Source organism: Corylus avellana, chromosome ca5, assembly GCF_901000735.1.
Source record: "Corylus avellana chromosome ca5, CavTom2PMs-1.0".
NCBI classification, from domain to species: Eukaryota; Viridiplantae; Streptophyta; class Magnoliopsida; order Fagales; family Betulaceae; genus Corylus; species Corylus avellana.
In genome coordinates, this window is record NC_081545.1 from 13,924,307 (window position 1) to 13,945,090 (window position 20,784).

General features: G+C 37.7%; 1 non-coding gene across 1 annotated transcript; it reads right to left on the bottom strand.

Annotated features, from left to right (window-relative positions):
- Window positions 1-19,563: 19,563 nt before the first annotated feature.
- LOC132183478 (small nucleolar RNA R71) lies at window positions 19,564-19,669 on the bottom strand. The gene has a single exon (XR_009440442.1). It is a non-coding gene; the product is annotated as a small nucleolar RNA R71 (small nucleolar RNA).
- Between the last annotated feature and the right edge of the window lie 1,115 nt (window positions 19,670-20,784).

Here is a 20,784-nt window from a genome sequence, read left to right on the forward strand (position 1 = left end):
AGTGAGGCCTTTAGTGAACACATCGGCAATCAGGTCAACAGTGTTAAGATAATGAACACAAAGCTCCTTGTTGACAACTTTTTCTCTAACAAAATGATAATCAACTTCAAGATGTTTCATACGAGCATGAAAGATGGGTTAGAGCAAAGAGAAATGGAGCTGATGTTGTCACACCAAATTGAGGGGGGCTGAGGGAGAAAAACGTTTAGTTCCTTTAACAAAAGACGAAGCCACGACAGTTCAGCAGCGGTGAGAGCAAGCTGCTAGTACTGGAACGTGACACAATGGCCAGCCTTTTAGTGCTCAAGGAGATTGGGCAAAAGCCAAGGTAGACACACTAACCATCGGTAGAAACGGCAATCAATCAGACAGCCTGCATAATCAGCATCAGAATAGGCTTCAAGGCGAAGCGGACCAACGTGAAAGAGAAGCCCATGAGTGATAGTGCCCTTAAGATAGCGAAGAATCCGTTTAATGGCAATCGAATGGGAGGAATGTGGTTGATGCATAAACTGGCAAACTTGATTGACCCGAATGCAAGGTCGGAGCGAGTGAGGGTAAGGTATTGAAGGGCTCCAACAATGCTCTGATACATAGTAGGGTCGTGGAGAGGATCGCCCTCTGTGGCATGAAGTTTTTGACCAGTTATAGTTGGAGAAGCGCATGGTTTAGCCAAGTCCATTTGAGCACGGCGAAGTAGATCCGTGGCATATTTTGTTTGAGTAAGAGACAAGGAGGCGCATTGGTAGGAAGCTTCAATGCCAAGAAAGTAATGCAATTGGCCAAGGTCCTTCATGGCAAACAAGGAGCCCAATTTTTGAATGAGATAACTAATATGAGAAACATCATTAGCGGTGATGAGAATATCATCAACATAGATGAGAAGGTACAGAAGGATGTTGTTATGACAATAAGTGAACAAGGAGGGATCCGCTTGTGAAGCCAAAAAACCAAGGTCCTCAAGATAATCCGAAAATCTTTGGAACCAAGTCCAAGGGGCCTGTTTCAAACCATAAAGGGACTTGTGAAGGCGGCAGACATGATCAGGGAAGATGGGATCTTCAAACCCATGGGGTTGGCGCATATCAACTTCTTTCGTCAAGTGACCATGGAGAAAGGCATTGTGGATGTCGAGTTGACGAATGGACCAACGCTTGGAGGTGGCCAATGCAAGAATAGTGCGGATAGTAGTATGTTTAACCACAGGATTGAAGGTCTCATTATAGTCCAAGCGCGGTTGTTGGTGAAATCCATTTGCTACAAGAGGTGCCTTGAAGCGCTCAATAGAACCGCCGGAACGGCGCTTGATTTTGTAGACCCATTTGTTGGAGAGCACATTCAGATCCAGAGTAAGGGGAACTAGACTCCAAGTACCATTACATTGCAGAGCATCAAACTCAGAACACATTGCCGCACGCCATTCAGGTTGTTTCTGTGCCTATCCAAAATTAGAGGGTTCAACAAGATCAGTGTCAATAGAAACAAGTAAAGCATACCTTGGATTTGGTTTAACAATTCCCCATTTGGAATGAGTAATCATGGAATGGGTAGAGGTTGGAGGGGCATGTGAGCTAGTATCGGATAGGCCTTGGTGGGGATTCTCGGTGTCACTAGAGGATGTAGGGGCTGGGATGTTTGGAGGCGCGTCAGTTGAGGCAGGGAGATGCTCTTGGTTTGGATCACTAGCAGGAGCATGGAGAGACAATGGACTCTCTTCGGATGGGCTTTGGGCATGCACTATGGCTGTATTGGGCAATTGGGTAGGGACTGAAATAGTCAAGGAGACCATAGGAGAGGAGGCATCCATGATAGTTTTTAAGTGCTAAAATATTCATATTTTTAGCCCTTAACTTACATGTTTTAATCCTTTAGTTTTAGTTAATTCATGCCACTTAAGTTCCTTTATGTGTTTTCCTTATTTTTGTAGGCTTTTGGAAGAAAAGGAAGTAAATCTGGAAGATTTGGGCTCAAAGAGAGAATTTTGGAAAAGTGGAGTTTCTGGTAGTGTGATCGATCGCAGGAGACTTGCGATCGAGCACACACGGGTTGCGATCGATTGCACCCGTGCGTTGGAGAATTCTAGAAGCTGTGGACATACTCCCTTTCCTTCCATATTAGGGTTTTCTAACTCCTACTTGTAATAAGAATAAAACCATATGAATTTTCTAGGTTTACTAGTGTGACAAGGACTTCTAAAGCCCTATAAATAGACCTCTAAACCTTGAGAATAATCAAGCTGGAAAAGACACAACTTTGGGAGAGGAATTGGAGGCTACCTTTCGGTTCTTTCTTTACCTTTTCCTTTTTCTTTCATTATGTGTAACTAATTTATTTAGTAGGGTTAGATTGAAGCCCTAGTTATGCTTAGTTAATATTCAATATTGACGCCTTTGTGATGATTATGTTGTGATATTTAACTTGGTTAATGCCTGCTTTCATGAATTTCTCAACATGTGCATGTGGTATAGATTGGTTAATTAAATCAATTTAGATGACTGAGTCCTGAGTTTAACAAAAGTAACAAAAAAAATCCACACCGGGTTCTTGGGTTAATCAACATGGGGAACCGGGAGTATACACCCATGCCCTAGGCCTCATGTGTTTGTCGATTTCCACAGAATATATGCTTTCTTAAAGAACAACTTAGTATACACTCATGCTAAATCCTTTAAGAAATAAAAGAGTTAAAGTATACACCTATGCCTAACTCGTTGCTTAGGAAAATCTATAGCTTAAGGAGTATACACCATGCCCTTAGGTTGACAAATATTAGATATACATAACATGATCAAAACATTGGCATATTGACATATTATCTAAATATAATTAGTGGTGGATATCAAAGCCCTACCTTTTTATTATCATCAAATCAAAAATTCAATCTTTGTTTTGTTTTACTTTTGGAATTAATTTTAAGCAAAATTAGTAATCCTCGTGGGATGACCCCGTACTTGCACCCTATACTACTATGTTGACCTCATGTACTTGTGGGTAAAACATACAATTATTTGTCTATTAATTTAGGTAGATATTTGTAACAACAACAATAGAGGCATTTGGAGCTGACCTGCACATCTTGAAGGGAAACGAGTCTTCATTAAACACAACATGAAGGGAAAGATAGACACGATTTGTGCTGGGATCTAGACACTAATACCCTTGATGGTGAAGAGAATATCCTAAAAACACATATGAAGTAGACCTAAATTGAAGTTTATGCTTGTTATATGCGCAGAGATAAGGAAAACACTCACACCCAAACACTCGGAAATAAGAATAATCCGGAAAGCGATGAAACAGAGTTTCATAAGGGGACACCCAGTCAAGACCTTTTGTAGGTAAACGGTTGATGAGATATACTGCACAATTGAAAGCTTGGACCCAAAAACTGGTATCCATCCCAGCTTGGGCAAGAAGTGTAAGGCCAATATCGACAATGTGTCAATGTTTACGCTTCGAGACACCATTTTGCTTGGGTGTATGCGGACAAGACATGATATGGTGGATACCGTTGGAGGAGAGAAAATTTTGAAAGGAAGTGTCAATGTACTCCCCTCTTCCATCAGATTGAAAGCTTTTAATTTTGGTTGAGAACATGTTCTCAACAAAGGATTTGAATTTTTGGAAATATTGGAATGCTTCAGTTTTGAATTGCATTAGATATAGCCATGAATATTTAGAGAAATCATCCACAAACACAATATAATATTTAGAACCTTTAATAGATGGACATGGAGAAGACCAGACATCTAAATGTATTAATTCTAAAGGACATGATGACCGAGACAAAGACAATTTAAAAGGTAGTTTATGACTTTTTCCTAAAGGACAAGACCTGCAAAATGGTGCATGTTTGTGCATTCCATGAATACTTATTGACTTATTGAAGGACAATCAACCTAATGTGGAGGCAGAGGTATGTCCCAAACCTTGATGCCAAATAGAAGACGTTGTGGATCTGCAGAGAAAAGCCATAGGAGACTTGAACAGATGCCAACCTAAACGAATAGGGTAAACTCCATTTTCACTCTTACTGTGGAAAAGCGTCCTCCCCAACTTGATGTCCTTGATCCAAAAATTAGAACCAATGAGTATAAAAGAACAATTGCTATCACGGGCAAAGCGATTTACTAAAAACAGATTAGTAGAAACATTGGGACAGTGAAGTATTTGCTTAAAAAGAAAAGGATGAGATTTATAACGGAGAATTGATGAACCAATATTCGAGATAGGCAAACCTGCACCGTTTCCAACTATGACCTTGTCCTTCCCTCGATATTCATTATGGAGAGATAGGTTTGCTAAGTCTGGTGCGATGTGTTCACCAGCTCCACTATCTGTGTACCATGTATCTTCAGTCTCAGTCCCCATTGCAGTGGGCATCGCAATCATAGCTGTAAGTTTCTTTGTGGGTTCCCTCCCTTCGTATGTATGGTCCATACGATGAAAACAATTGATTGCAGAATGACTTGTCTTACCACATATTTGACATGGAGAGAGTGGCCTTGTTGAATCCGAGATTGGTGGCTTATGAAAACCTGAGTGGTTGTTGAGTGGAGGTGTCAAAGAGAAATCACGCTTGCGACCACGATCAAAACATGATTTGAAGTGTGGAGGACCTCCTCTACCATGGTTAGGTTTGGACCCATTTGTGTACAAAGTTGAAGTGATGCTTTCTGTAGGATTCGCAAACAGCTCTTGTTGTCGTGATTTAGCACTCAATATCAGCCCAACAACATCGTCAAGAGAGAGAGGCATTTCACGAGCTTGAATCGAATTCACTGTCGCTTCAAAGGATAACCCAACACCTTTAAGAATCAATAAAACTAGATCGTCTTCATCCCCTAGTTTACCTGCCAAGGCCAGATCATCAGTAATAGAATTCATTTTGTCAACAAAATCAGAGATTGAGAGATTTCCTGTTTTGGTGGTTTGAAGTTGATGCTTGAGTTGAAGTGTTTTGGATAGGGATTGAGAGGCATACCATTTATTCAACGATGCCCACACTTCACATGAAGTAGAGAGATGGACAACTGTGCACAGAACACTTGGGCTAAGCATGGATATGATCCAGCTTAGCACTATTTGGTCTTGTTGTTGCCATTTGAGATAGGCTGGATCAGTTTTAGTTATTGTTTTGCCACTACTATCAGGAAGAAATTTGGCTGGACATGTATTCGTTCCTTCGACAAATCCCATGACATCATTGCTTTTGAGGATTGGGAGGAATTGAGTAATGCATAAATTATAATTTGTGCGATCGAGTTTGATTAGATGAGAAAGGTTAGGCGAATTGTTGGAAGCCATTGTCGCAAGAGTTATGGCTCTAATATCATGAAAAGTTTGGAGATATCACATGAAAAATCTTATTTCGATTCTCACTTATTATATAGACTTGTAGACCTTATATACACACACTGTAAATGATAATTTATAGAGGAAGAAAATAAATGTCATTTACATTAAGATGCTATTTTCCAATTGTCTATAGCTATATTTCCTTGTTGAGATATATGTGGACTGAACGTAATGTCTTTCCTAGATAGTTACCTTAGCTGTTCAAAGATACCATGTACGTGTTTCCTTATGCAAATTGTTGTGACAAATATTACCTAAATTAATAGATAATATTTGCTACGTTTTAACTCGCAAATGCACAAGATCAAAACAGTAGTATAGGGTGCCAGTGCGTGATCATTCCCACGAGGATTGACGTAAATTATGTTTAAAATTAATTTCGTAATTAAAACAAGACAAAGACTGATTTTTGAATTAATAAAGATAAATGTAGAGCTTTGATATCCACCACTAATCATGCTCAAATAATATAACAATATGCTAATGCTCTAATCATATTATGAATACTTAAAGTTTGCCAACCTAAGGGCATGGGTGTTTACTCCTTAATATATTGATCTCCCTAAGCAACGAATTAGGCATGGGTGTCTACTCGAATTCTTTTCTTCCTTAAAGGATTTAGCATGGGTGTCTACTAAGTTGTTCTTTAAGAAAACATAAATCTGTGGAAATCGACAAATATATGGAACCTAAGGCATGGGTGTCTACTCCTGGTTTTTTATGTTGATTAACCAAAGAACCCGTGAGGAGATTCTTTTGTTCCTCTATTAAGCCCAAAACTCGATCATCCAAATTGATTTAAATAACTAATCCATACCACATGCATATGTTGGCCAAACACATTCATATGAGGAATTCGATAAAACATGAATTAATCAAGTTAAGCATCACAATATGATTATCATAAAGGAGCCAATATTGAAATATTAAAGAAACATAATCAGGGCTTCAGTCTAGCCCTACTAAAACATTTAGTTACACATGAGTTTGATGCTAAAAATCTTCATAATAAAATAAAAGGAAAAGAATAAACCTGAAAATTGCTTCCTTGAAGAGCCTCCAATTCTTCACCTTGAAATTGTGTGTGTTTAATTTGTGAGGCTTAGAGGTCTATTTATAGGCTTAGGAAAACCTTAGAAACTCTAGAAACCCTAGGAAATTCGTAGGTTTTAGTCCCATTACAACTAGGACTTGGAATACCTAATTTGGATGGAAAAAGGAGGCTGGCCGCATTATGAGTTATCTCCAGCGCACGGGTGCGCTCGATCGCAGCCCATGTGCTCTCGATCGCACTCCTGCGATCGAGTCTTCTTCTTGTGCGTACAAGGTTGCGCTCGGTCATAGGTCCCTTAGGATCGATCGCATCTCCAACCTTGTCCCACTTTTTGCTTTTTATGCTCCAATTTTCAGAATTGCTTCATTTTCCTAAAAAACCTATAAAAAGACATAAAACACAAAAATGAAGTAAAATTGCACAAACTAACAAAATGAAGGGATTAACAAATATAAATTAAGGGGCTAAAAATATGGATTTTTAGCACTTATCACAAATCCAACTTGTTAATGGACAACATAAGGAAAGGATCCCATGAATTTGCAAGCTATCCCCAAAGTGCACAAAACCTTCTCATGAAAAGCATTAAAAAAAGTAAGGAGAAGGCATGGGAAGAGACTCCTTCCCAAACCTGACAGCAACGTGATAGGTCCCAGTCAAAATCAATAAAGATAAACTGATAATCTTCACTTGGGGTGGGAGTAACTACAATACAAATCTCCACTTAGGGCTGAAGGAATACCACAATACAAACAATTTCTTCTTTAATCTTCCTATTCTAATGACGCACATATATATAAACTTAATACAACAGCAGTTACTACTTTTACTAAAGAAAACTACCTACATAACTAAAAATAACTACCCACAATCTAAGTAAACTACCCACTACTCATGTTAACAAATATTGACATTAAATGATAAAATTAATAATTGAAGCTATGAACTACCACCCATGTCTTAACCCATGATGATGAGGTGGATGTTGAGTCCTATGAGACACTATTATTCCCCCTCCCTTGAAGATGAACCTTGTGCACAAGGTTGATGTGCAGAAACTAGTGCGGTAACTGTTATGGTGAAAGGTGTGTCCAATATTGCAGGGATCGTTGTCAATTTTTTTTTTTTTGGTTCTGAGCCAAATGAAGAAAGCACATCATCTTCTTTTGCAATTGCTGAGCCACAAAGGAAGATGTGGAACTGGGCTGGGGAGACGATTGTGTTGCGGAGCAAAATCCACTGGTGCAGCGGAATGGGTGGAGCGGCGGCATATGGCTCTTAGACGGCGAGTGCAGTTGTTTCTAGAACTGTTGCTGATTTTGGGCAATTTTTCGGTGAGTGAATAGAAGGGCTGGGAAAATCGAAGCTGGAATTCACAATGCCTTTCCTCTATCTTATCAAAGATCACTTCAATTTCTTCTCGCAGGGTCATGGCTAAGATGTAAGATTGTTTAGAAGGATGAAGGTTTGGATATGATGGCTCTGATACCAATTGATAGGTCCCAGTCATAGTCAATAAAGATAAACTGATAATCTCCACTTGGGGTGGGAGTAACTACAATACAAATCTCCACTTAGGACTGGAGGAATACCACAATACAAACACTTTCTTCTCTACTCTTCCTATTCTAATGACACACATATATAAACTTAATACAACAATGATTACTACTTTTACTAAAAAAAACTACCCACATAACTAAAGATAACTACGCACAATCTAAGTAAACTACCCACTACCCATGTTAACAAATATTGACATTAAAGGATAAAGTTAATAATTGAAGCTAAGAATTACCACCCATGTCTTAACCCATGATGATGAGGTGGATGTTGAGTCCTATGAGAAACTATCACAAAGTGAGCACATGGTGATAGATAGAGGAAAAGAAATCAAAAAGAAAAGAAGAACCATGCATGAAACATCAGGTAGTGTAGAACCAAAAGAAGAAAAATATTCTCATTGAGAGGCAGTATGGGCAGGAAGAAAATGTAAAGAATTCTCTTTAAATAGAGCAAGGCAAGAACTGGTAGGGGGAAGCAGCTAGCGTACAGGACACACCTCATTTCAAATCCATTTTGTTCTAAGGCTTTGGAGAAGCTAAGAGAGGAAAATGGGCAAGGCTTATGCTTGTTTTAGCACCTCCATGAGTAGCTAAACTCCTCCTCTGGGTATTGATGTAGCCATCTCCAAGTAGCATGGCTTAGTTGTGTTATTCTTTTGGAATTTCCACACATGTATGTGTAGAATTTATTGATTGATCTTCTAAAAGGATTTCTCCCATTAGAGTGGAAGTCCAATGGAGGACTAAGAGAATTTGAGAGACTAACGTAAGAATGGAATTGTTACAAAAATATGTTCTCATGGGACTTTATTTATAGAGTCCCAATCACAACTCTTGACCAAGAGTTGTGTCCTCTTATCAGATAACCTCCATCTGGAAGTTATTACCTTCCTATAGGAATAATCAGGTGTGGGGATGACTACACTTGTTATAGTGTGATCACCCTATGTAGCATCATCTCCCACTTGATCATACTATTATATTTGGTAATGAAACCTAGTTGTACATGATTACCTTGGTAACACAAAACATGGCAACTCCTAATCTGCGAGTGCTTGCAGATAGTCATCAAATCATAACATTCTTGATGTGTGTACACTTATATTATTTCATCTGACTGTACCTTTTTATCACATGTGTCTAATTGATGACATATTAGTGGTGACTTTACTTGCTATATAATTTAAGCAAATAACATCAATTATCCTTACTTGGGCATACAGTCCACACCCATTCTACAATTGATGGTTTTTACATATAGCCATATGTAAACCTGTATTGAATCTTTCATTCAATTTCTTTCCTCTAAGGTTATCCCAATTTGAGATTTATATTGACACATCTTTCTGATGTTTATTACACTATCGGAATATAGACATTACACCAAACTTAACATAATGCCTTTTGGTGGACTTTACATTTATGTCAGTTTATAATGCCTGTTGCTTATAAGTGTCATTCACCCAAAACTATTTATTTAATTTAATGGGGTGAAAGCACATACCATAATTCATTCAGGCGTCCCTGAATTCTTTTGATTATGCCGTGAACCATGTAGCTATTTCTTAAGTGTTTCTCAATCCCATTTTTGCTACATGCTCTCTAAATTTATCTAGAGATAACCCTTTGGTCAGGGGATCATCTACCATCCCTATTGAGGGAATAAATTCAACTTTTATTTCACCCCTCTCTACTATATCTTGAATATAGTGATAACTTATGTCAATGTGTTTGCCTTTGAAACTTTGAGCTCCACTTTTTATTAGAGAGATGGTAGACTAATTATCACAAAATACATTGACAGGCCCATCTAACATTCCAAAGTTTAGACTTTAATGAAACGCTTAATCCAAATAGCATTGTTAACTGTTGTGCTGCATGATATATACTCAACTTCCATTGTGGATTTTGCAACACAATTTTGTTTCTTATTTAACCAAGAAATAGTTGTTCCCCCGAATAGGAATACATAGCCACTGGTTGATTTTCTGTCATCTATATCTCCTGCAAAATCCGCGTCAGTGTATTCTACAATGTTTAGATCTTCTAATCCAAAACACAAACCCATGTTTTTAGTGCCTTGCAGATATCTGAATATTCTTTTTACCACTTGCCAATGTTCCTTTCCTGGATTGGATTGATATCTACTTACCAATCCCACAGCATGACAAATATCTAGTCTTATGCTTATCCTGACATACATGAGATTGCCCACATCTTAGGCATAGGGGATGGTTTCCATTTCAAGAATTTTTGTCTCATTTTTAGGACACATTGTTTTGCTCAAATTTTGACGCTTTTGAAATGGGCGTGCTTAGGGGTTTACATTTGTCTATTTTAAACCTTCTAAGTATTTTCTCCATATATTTCCCTTGATCTAAGTATAACAATTTCGAGGTCCTGTCCTTTAAAATTTTTATTCCCAAGACATAGGTTGCTTCACCCATGTCTTTCATTTCAAACTTAGATGCTAAAAATTATTTGTTCTTTGAATCATTTCTGAGCAATTTCCAGTCAATAGTATGTCTTCTACATATAATGACAATATGGTTAACCTATCATTGTTGTTGTATATGTAAACACAATGATCTAGTAGACTTACCTCGAAACTGATCTCCATGGTAGCCTCGTGAAATTTTAAGTACCATTGTCTCGAGGATTGCTTTAGCCCGTACAGTTATGTCTTTAATTTATAAACTTTTTCTTCATGTCCATTCACTTCAAATCCCTCTAGTTGAATCATATAGATGTCTTCTTTCAATTCTCTGTTTAGAAATGTTGTTTTTACATCTAATTGGTGGAACTCTAAATCCAGCTTAGCTACTATGGACATGATTATTCTTATCGAGGTGAATTTTGCTACAGGCGAATAAGTGTCAATGAAATCCACACCTAGTTGTTGGGTGAATCCTTTTTGTCCACTAACATAGCCTTGTATTTATCAAGACTTCCATCCGCTTGAAATTTCTTATTTAGTACCCATTTGCATCCAATGGCTTTTGTTTGGTGTGGTAGATCTGTGAGCTCCCAGACATCATTTATGTTGATTAAGTCTAGTTCGTCATTCATTGCATCAATCCATTTGTCTGCATCATCACCTTTTATAGCTTCTTTGAAACTAGTTGGATCGTCTTGTAGATTTATATCATCTATGCTTAGTACATAATGATCTTTAAGTATGATGAATGGTCGTCTTTGCCTTTTAACCCTCCAACTGCTTTCATGATTAGGTTTATTCAGATTAAATTTTCTTTTACTCCCACTGTCCTGAAGATTTCTAATGTTTTCTTCTTCAAATGAGCTTTCTATAGGTACTGGTTGTATAGATTCTTCATCTTTTAATAGCTTGATATCTTCTATTGGAGTGATTTGATTTGAATTTTCAAGAGAGACAGCATCCCTACTTTCTATCAATCTCTTCTCGGAATGGTAGAATCGATATCCACTGCAATTCTCAACATATCCTATAAACCTGCATTCCCATGTTTTATCTTTTAATTTATCCCTTAAAGGTTTTGGGATAAGTAAATGAGCTTTGCATCCCCATACTTTAAGATTTTCTATGTTGGGTTTCAAACTTGTCCAGATCTCATAAAGTTTTAAAGGTTTGGATTTTGTCTTAACCATGTTGAGTATGTAAGCTGATGTGGATAAGGCTTGTCCCCAAAAATGGATAGGTAAGTCAGCAAATGCCATCATTGATCTTGTCATTTCCATTAAAGTTATATTTCTCCTTTCTGTAATACCATTTTGTTGAGGCTTATATGGCATTGTATACAAATGCTTTATTCCATTTCCTTTGCATAAATTATCTATAGCTTCGTATTCTCCTCCCCTATCATTATTCAATTTTTAATAGATCTCCCTAACTATTTTTCTACCTCCAATTTGTATTCTTTGAACTTCTTAATAGCTTCAAATTTGTTTTTGATGAGGTAGATGTATCCATACCTTGAATACTCATCGGTGAAGGTAATAAAGTATTCCATTCCTCTATGTATTTTAGTCCTCAATGGTCTACATATATCTGAGTGAATTACTTCCAATAAATCTGATGATTTTCAGTGTTTTGAAATAGACTTGCTAGTCATTTTTCATTTAATACATGATTCACATATATCAAAATCTTCATAACTAATTTATGGTAGTAATCCACCCTTATTCATTCTTATCAATTTATTTTTATTAATATGGCATAGTCTTAAATGGTATATATAAGAACTATTGTCAGACACACATGAGTAATGTGAAATGGAAACTTTATTATCAACTTTAATTAAATACATATTATCAACTTTAATACCCTTTACAAAAGTATTCCATTTCCTAATGTAGACCTTCCCAGATTTGAATTTGATCCAGTATCCTTTGTTATCTAATACATGAACTAATAGCAGATTTCTCCAGATACTAGGAACATATAAAACATCATGTAAAACAATAACTGAACATTTGACAGAAATCTTACATTTTCCTTCTCCTAACACGTAACTATAAGTGTTATTGCCCATGTATACTTTATGTTCTCTAGATGCTTTCTCTTTGAAGTCTACAAAGAATTCTTTGCCCCTTGTGATGTGTCTTGTTGATGCTGAGTCTATCCATCATGAGCTTGAAGTTTATTCTGCCATCATTACTTTAGTGATCGTCATTGTTATTTCCTTCTGTCTTTTATCGCTATTGATTTTTGGACAATTTACTTTGAAATGTCCTACTTGTCCATATTTAAATTATGCTCCTTTAGTTTTGACTTTACCTTTTGGCTTACCCTTCCATTTTTTGTTGAACTTTTTGGGTTTGCCTCTGAATGTAGGAGCTCGAACAGTCTGAGATATGTTTGGAGCCATTATCAAATTGCTTGTTGTTCCTTCTCTCTTCTTTGAGTACAAGTAACACTGGTACGGAAACCATGGAGACCTCTTTTCTACTAAGTGTTAAAGAAGTCACCACATGTTCCCATGATAAGGGGAGGCAATTAAGTATGGTGGTTACCTGCATTTTATCTGATACAAGATGACCTGCATTTGCAAGATCTTTTGCAATTAATTCCATTTGATTTAAAAATTTGTCCACATAGTCATTTTTACTCATACGTGCACAATTGTACTTATCTAATAGCAATTGTATGTGTGTGTCAGACCTTGGGCCATACTTTGCCTCCAATGCTTCCATCATTTCTTTTGCAATTTTGTGACTTTCAAACAGAGGAATGATGTTGTCCTTCATGTTGTGAAGAAGTGTGGCTCTCGCCATTAAGTTGTCTTCCATCCATTTTCATGCTTCTTTATGGCTTCCCCATCATTCTAGTCATCTAGTTTGGGCTTATTTGATGTGAGGGTGTACTATGTTTTCTCATGTGTCAGTACATAAGAAATGTGTCATTTTCACATTCTAAAATTCATCACATTAAGACTGTCGACCCTAGAGGAATCAATGCTACCTTTAATTTCCATTTTAGAAAGTAGACACAACAATATAATAATAATATTTATAATTATAATTTTTCAGTAAATCTTTACAATTGTCTTAATAACAATACAACATAATATATATATATATGTATATATATATATATATATATATATATATATATATATATATATATATATATATATATGTGGTTCTAATTATTACAAACTAGCAATAATTGTGAAAAATAAAAAATGAGAACAATAATAATAGTAATATTAACAACAATAATAGTAATAATAGTAATGTCTTCATGAAAATCAATTGTCATCGAGGTAGGTCAGTATGGCCTAATAGTTGTTCAAATTACCCCAATAATACGCCAAGTTTGAATCCGGCAGATTGACCCGTTCTTTCGTCCTCGGACGATTGTAGCAGTGAATGCCTATTGGCCACGGGTCCTTAAGGCTTTGCACAATGGTCCTGACAATCCTTAAGGGGTGTGGACTCCTCACTCGTCTGCCAGATGATGTTTCTGTTCAAGCCAAGTATGGAATGGTGAACTTAACCTCCTTGTGTTGCCTTGGGGACAACCAATAGAGTCGAATAAACCTTCGGTTTGCACTTCTATAGCCTTGGTTCTAAGATTCCCCCCTTTCCCAGTCATTTCTATGATTTTTCTACTGAAAATTATTGAAATTATTGTTAATAAAACCTGTAGTGTTCTTCCCCTTTGAGTCGGCATTCCAACAGTTTTTGAATGGTCCAAAACGGGGGTGGAATGGTCCAGAATAGTCAAGATCAACAAATCTATCCTGAACTGGCCCGTTCAAATGAACCAAGTGATCAGAATGGGCTAAATCGACATTGTTGGAGCCAGTGCTAGCAGCAGGTGGGTCGGCACGCCACGCAGCTCAACTTCTCGATTGGGATGTGTGGCGCAAGTTGGATCCTGGGTCAGATCGTGAAAGTGGGTGGTTTAGCGGGTTGGATACTAGACTGGGCAATATATTTTTTCAGCGGGTTGGGCATGAATCTGGGCTTTGACTTTGGCATTTTGGGCTTCGGCTCTCAAGACAAATTTTCGAGCATTGTGTCTAAACTTTGGGCTGGAGCGGAAGGGTTGACGTGTCGGTTGGTGGGTCAGACTGCACTGATGTCCTTCCAGAATGGAGTCATGTTGCTTCTTGCGGGCTTGCTCTAGGAAGTGTGGAGCGGGTCAGATGACCCAATCCATGTCTGAAACGGCACTAAAAGGCGCTTGTGTAGTGACGCCCGAAACGACGTCGTTTCAAATGGGGCCGAGCCCTTCGTCCGAATTTCCTTAGCTATAAAACAATTATGTTTTGACCAGTTTTTAGATCTGGTTTATCTTCTTAATTTGTATCCTTTCTTCCTCCAGATCTTCCTCTTCCTAAAGTGTAAAATCCGAATCACAATCTTCAAATGAAGTGACCCTTGGATTTTCTTCTTCCACACATGTTCTTGAATTGAGATTTGGGTTCGGAGATGAAATCTCATGGTTGTTTGTGAGAGTTTTTTTCTGAAAAAATCTTCTTCGATTCCTCTAATGGCAAACTATGGAATTTTACCCAATTTTTTTGTTCCAAAAGGTACGTTCTCCTTAGTGCTTCAATATTTCATTTATATTTCAAACCACCAACAGTGATCACGAGGGGTTGTTCATTTAGCTTCTCAAGAGTTTTATGAAGATTATAGGATGCCACTATAGAAGCCAAACTGATCACATGCATATTGATAGTTTGCCGAATATTAGATAGGAAAAAGTCGAAAGTCTTCAGCATTCTCTTGATCGTCTATAACTATGCTCTCATACCACTGTAGAATTTATTGATTCATCTTTTGGAAGGATTTCTCCCATTAAAGTGGAAATCCAATGGAGGACTAATAGAATTTGAGAGACTAATGTAAGAATGAAATTGTTATAGAATTATGTTCTTATGGGACTCTATTTATAGAGTCCCATAAGAACATAATTCTATAACAATTTCATTCTTACATATCACGATTTTTGGCCAAGAGTTGTGTCCTCTTATCAGATAACCTCTGTATGGAAGTTATTACCTTCTTGTAGGAATAATCAGGTATGGGGATCACATATAACGCCCTCAAATTTGGCCTTGACCAGTCTGGTAGGGTTACTGGCAATTACCCCAATATAGCTAACTGGTAGCTAACTGGGGAACCACCCCTCTAAGTATCATCAGAGTTAATGCATAGGAATGTGAAATAAATCTAGGAAATCTAATAACCAAAAAAGAAGCTTATATTATCCTCGAAACATAGACACAGAGCAACTAATAGAAACAATAACCTGAGCAAACCTGATAACAACATCGAGATCTCTGTCTTAAACAATTCCGTAGTGAGAACCTCGCCACTCCTATCTTCCTAGAAAGAGGCTTCCTACAATATGTAATAACCGCATAAGTCTAATGACTTAGTAAGCAAACCTCAGACTTGGGTACGACATGAACTAGTTATTATTGAGCATAAATAAACATGCAATTTGATAAAGATTTAAAAGAGGTGTTATCTTTGTTAATGCACCATGAAAATATCGTTTTGTTGAAAGAAAGAGGTGTACTTTCAGCGGCAATTACCTAAGTGTTTTAATGTAGAAAACTAATGCTTTATTATGTCATAACGATCATATATGGTCTACCCGAGATATTACCCCTTCTCAGCAGGGTTGGTGCTGTCCCGAGGGACCTGTAATACAATGCCGATGCCTCGGCCATTGTACGCTATCGTCTATAACACTAGCAGCCTGACTGAGTCCGACCTCGAGTAGCCCATGCTACTAATAATGTACATCCTGTAGTGACCCGCCCGTTAAGGCTGCGCCGGTCACGAAATAACCATTGGATCCAAGGCCCTTATATCACATCCATACACACATTTGATCATAGAATCAAGTTTATATAGTACGCCCATGGCCATTATACTACACGTACCGGTGTACCATGTCATACGATGCATCTAATCAACCAATTGTTAAGGTAGTTACCAAGTTATACAAAAATATAGGCATACTCATATCATACGCATGCTCAGTCAACTAACATATTGCACTTTTGTAAGGAAAGCAGTCGTAAGTATTTGCTTACCTTGTGTGGTCACTCGAGTCTTTCGACATCACAAATCCTTGGTATAACGAAATACGACACATCGTTATATGCAGTACTAGAGAACTCTCCGAGTGACACAATAAGTTTTACCTAACGAAAGGGGGCAGTCGAAACCTTAAGCTTGCATATTTGAGTTACTAGGTGTACGTCTTGCTCTTTGGGCAAACACTTGAGCCCGTGGGAGAATGTTCGGCCAGGGAGTGGAAACTCTCGACCAGAAGCCCCAAGCATGGTTTTATGCTTCTATGGTGTGGTAAATCTCGTCCTAGGCTCCTAATGGACACATGCAAAGTAACATATCATGCTAACATGCAAACTTAAAGCAAATAAAAGGCGGGTTGAAAACTCTTTAAAATATTCTTGGTCTTTGTAAGAAAATGGGTATAAGAACTTGTCACTGCATCTTTAAAACTTGTAATACTAAGAAAGCAATAATTATAACATGAAGATTATGGGAATGAGCAAGAAAATACCTTAGAAGATAGCAAGACCACCAAGGCTTCCTCCTTCTCTTTCAAAATCACTCATCACTCTAGGATTAGGATTTTTTGGTGTGAGGAGGGGCTCAGGGTCAAAGGGAGGGGTTTATATAGAGGCTTGGGGCATGCTCTCTTCTGAAAAGGTAGAGAATGGGTGAAAATTACTTTTCAGAGTGTCAACGAAAGTTTGGGTATTATTACACAATGGATGAAAGGGTTCAGGCATACGTTTGGGTATTACCTAATGGTTCAAAGACTAGTCAACGAATGCTCATGGTAGTCCCCCAAGCAAACACTTGTACTGATGTTAGGGGCGAACGTTTGGGCGGTCCCCCTAGTGAACGTTCGGTCAGAGAGTGTGATCTTAGGGAATTTTGGAAAATCTCAAGGGATTTGGGTTTACTCATAAGGGTTTTAGGTTTTGGTTCATAATACCTTGTTTTATGAAAAATGTTTGTCGTTTTGAGTGAATCGTTTATCTTTTGAAATTGGTGATTTGTCAGGGTATTACACCACACTTGTTATAGTATGATCACCCTATGCACCATCAGTATGATGATTATATAACTTAGAGGATCAGATTTGTGTGATACTTGTGAGTAGTGACAACCATGAGTGAAATACATTTGTGATTGAGTTTAAGTCCATATTCAATCTTGATGAAATCCTTATCTTGTCTTAGAAAGCTTTTCATTTTGGTTGAACTCAACATTTTCTAATTTCTATGATTATAGGAATGGTAGTTATGCAATGGTATTCTTTGACACAAACTCAAGAGGGTTTGATAGGCCATGCCTAGGGAAGATGAATCATACTACACCCTAGTTTAGTGTAACACAGGTAGATGGTTCATATTAACTGAAGATGAGTTATGCTTCTCCATTGAGCATGTTTAAAACCTTTTTTTTAGAGTTTTGATAGTTTATGCTTAGGGAAGATGGGTTGTGCCACATCTTATGTTAGGTGGACTATCCGTGCTACCCAAAGATAGGCTATACTTAGCTTTTGATTGTGGTAATTTCTTGAAGACTTTGTTGGGTGCCTAATAACCACACACTATTCATATCATGCATAGAATGAGATTCACATGTTCAATATTTTTAGACATTGTTACGAGGTTAGTGGTGAAGTGAATCATCTATCCCTCATCCATAATATTTACTCGTTTTTATTTTTGCAATTTCTTTTCCTAAGCAAAATCCAACAAATCAACTTTTTGAATTAAGTTAGAAAATATCTTATGAGCTTAACAACAAAAATCATCCTTGAGCAATCCTTGAGGTTTGACACCCTCTATACATAGTCCTATCCTACAAGGATTCGTACCATTGCGAGTAGCATTTTATTATTGATATAAGCCTTCACACAAAAAGACCACATCAATTTTTGATGCTATTGTCAGGGATTGCTAACGATTGCGTTGTTAAGGTTTTGAGATTGAAATTAATTTCATTCTTAGTTTAAGACCTTGTATATATAGTGCCAAAAATTGATGTGGTCTTTTTGTGTGAAGGCTTATATCAATAATAAAATACCACTCGCAATAGTACAAATCATTGTAGGATAGGACTATGTATAGAAGGTGTCAAATATATATATATATATATATATATATATATATATATTTGAAAGAAGATTTTTTTTTTTTTTTTGCTGATTTTGTGTGTTTCATTTTACTCGGTTTTGCAAAAGTTTCTATCAGACCGTATCTCCATAACGCGCTCAAGCACATATCAATGAGCTCAAGCGCATATCAATGAGCTCAAGCGCAAGTACGCTCAAGATAGCACCATCTAAAGGAATCATCGCATCTACGCTTAATCCCTTCCAATCCGCACTCAAGCGCCCTTGCCTAGCAGATAGCACTAGCTTCGTTCAGTAGCTAAAATTTTTGCCAAATTCATTTTTGGTCCTTTCTGTGAGTTTTTTAAGATTCTATAGATAATTATTTCTATTATTGTGCTTTTATTTGTGATACTTGTATTTAGTTTTGTGAATTAGTTCAATTTTACCTTGTATGAATGAGCTAGTGCATGCTTGGTTGTCAATGATTAAGCTTAGAGCTAACACCTTGTGATCCTGAAATCGAAAAAATATTAAGAAGGTGAGTGAGAACACAAGTTGGGTCAGAAAAATCTGCTGAGATGGGAGAATGAGCTGAGAATGTAGAACGACCTCAGAATTGAGAGAGAACCTTTAAGGAACTATTTGCACCCATCACTACCAACCCTTCGTTTTGCATAGTGTTGCCCGCAAACACCGCGACTCATTTTGAGTTGAAACCCCACATTATTCAAATCCTCCCATCATTCAAAGGGCTTAACAATGAAAATCTGTACCAACATGTAAAGACATTCCTTGAAATTTGTTCTACTTTTAGATTTCAAAACTTTTTTGATGAGTCAATGCATTTGAGGCCTTTTCCATTCTCTCTAACGGATAAGGCGAAAGCTTGGTTGAATTCTAATATTCCCGGTTCCATCACTTCTTGGGAAACACTTGTTAGCAGATTCCTGAACAATTCTTCCCCATGTCAAAAACGAATGAATATCATCAGGAGATAACTGATTTTTCTCAAGAGGAGGAGGAGAAATTTTGTGAGAGCTGGGAGAGATTTAAGGACCTGCTTTTGAAATGTCCCCACCACGGATTTGAGACCTAGCGTCTTATCCAATACTGTTACAATGATTTGATTGTGTCTAACCGTAGTATGATTGAGTCCATGAATGGTGGAGGGATTTTAAGCCTTACAGACAACAAATTAATACAAATTTCTGGACAAGTTGTCCGAAAGCTCTCAACAGTGGGACTTCTTGAGTCATCTGGACAAATCTTCTCATGCCCGCAAGAAGGGAGGCATCTATGATGTGAAAGAAGAGTCGGATTAAGGTGGAAACTTGAAGCACTCACTCTTAAGGTTGAAGCTCTCTCTCTAAGCCTATCAATGAATTCAGCTAATAATCATCAAGTTAAAGCATGTTCTTTGTGTGCAAGTCCTATGCATGTGTGTAGTGACCCAAATAATTAATTAAGCTTAGGTAGCTTAGTTAGAAGGTTAATTTGGGTTTTGGGTCGCTAGGAACAGCTAGAGGGGCATTTTGGGATTTGAACTTTCGGACCGGACGTATGTTAAGAACCACTGTACGTACGCTCTTGTCTTTAGTGAGGACGTACGCTAGAGGACCACCGTACGTATGTTGACAATAGTACAAGATGTACGCATGGGGACCTTCGAACGTACACTGACAATAGTATGCCGTACTCTGCAAATAGAATACGGACGTACGCCCCTATAGTACTGGACATACGCTACTTTTGGGTTAACCCCTGGATAATACCTGAACGTACGCTACATCCTTCGAACTACTGGGTAAATAGTACTAGACGTACGCTCCAATAGTATTGGACATCCGCTTATTTTCAGAATAGTTGGTACGCCCTTTACTTTTTCTCACCTATAAATACCCCTACCCCTCACTCTTTCATGCCCATTCTCGCTCCCAGGCTCTCTATTACCCCTGTGTGGGTGTCATTGTGGGTTTTGTGAGTATGGGAGAAGGAGAGGTGATTCTTGGAGGTTTTTCGCTTCAAGGAGGTAATCTTCTAAGCTTAGTTCGTTCCTTTGTCATTATCTTGTTTAAGTGTTTTTCCATAGTTAGCTTAGTTGGTAGTTTGTAGCTTCTAGTTACGTTGTTGCCCTTAATCTTGGTTTAAGCATGGGTTAGCATTTAATTCTTGTTGAGCTCATGTCCTTTTGCATAGAGACC